We start from the raw sequence: 849 nt of genomic DNA, 5'->3' as shown, positions 1-849 counted from the left end.
TTCCTCATGTCAATTCCTCTACATAACATCTTATCGGTTGTATTTTTAGCTGAAGGTTTAGTTATCGACAGCAGAAGTTTCTTCATTCTTACAAATGTGGCCTGTTCTATTCTGATTCGTATATCTCGGTAAGTATATCATTATTTTCATTAATATTTGGGCTTAAGTATTTGTAAAAATGGTGAGGTTTTGGATTGAGTAGCTCATCGGGTGGCACTGCCGGTCCCAAGAATGGAAGACAATAGAATTGCTAAAATTGCGAGCAACGGAAAACCACGCTCTAAAAGGCCCTCCAGACAGACCACCAAGAGGTGGAGGGATAGCCTATTTCAAGAAGAAGAAGAATTATAGTCTTTTTTACTTTCTTATTTAAAAGGTTTTTATAACTATTCTCAAATAGTTTTTAATTTGTTCCATAAGCTCACACAGGCGTGAAATATTCAAAACAATAAAAAATAGAAAATCGATGACAAGAGGAAACCACTGGAATACAGAGCGGGCCAATGTATGAAGATTTATTTATCGTTAGAGAACATCGGGTTAATAGTTAAGACAGGAAATCTTTAGAAAACTACAATTCAAACTTATATTCGGTGTCAAAATATTAAATTATTTTGCACTTTTTGAAAAAAATGCGCTTTCCGGCTTTTTTAATATTTTGCTGTGTAGTATAACAAAAACATACATACTTTTTTATAACGACTGACGGTCTTTTTTTAACTCACCATTCTTAATGATTTTGGAATGGGATAAAAACCAATTTTGAAAAAAGACCCTTATAACATTATTTCTCTGGAGCTCAAAATATTTGATAGCCTATTGGGAACAACAATTAGAAACAACTATGCA

This window comes from Ips typographus, linkage group LG1 (assembly GCF_016097725.1).
Source record: "Ips typographus isolate SLU linkage group LG1, UJ_Ityp_2.0, whole genome shotgun sequence".
NCBI lineage: Eukaryota > Metazoa > Arthropoda > Insecta > Coleoptera > Curculionidae > Ips > Ips typographus.
Note: the sequence above shows the minus strand (reverse complement) of the source record.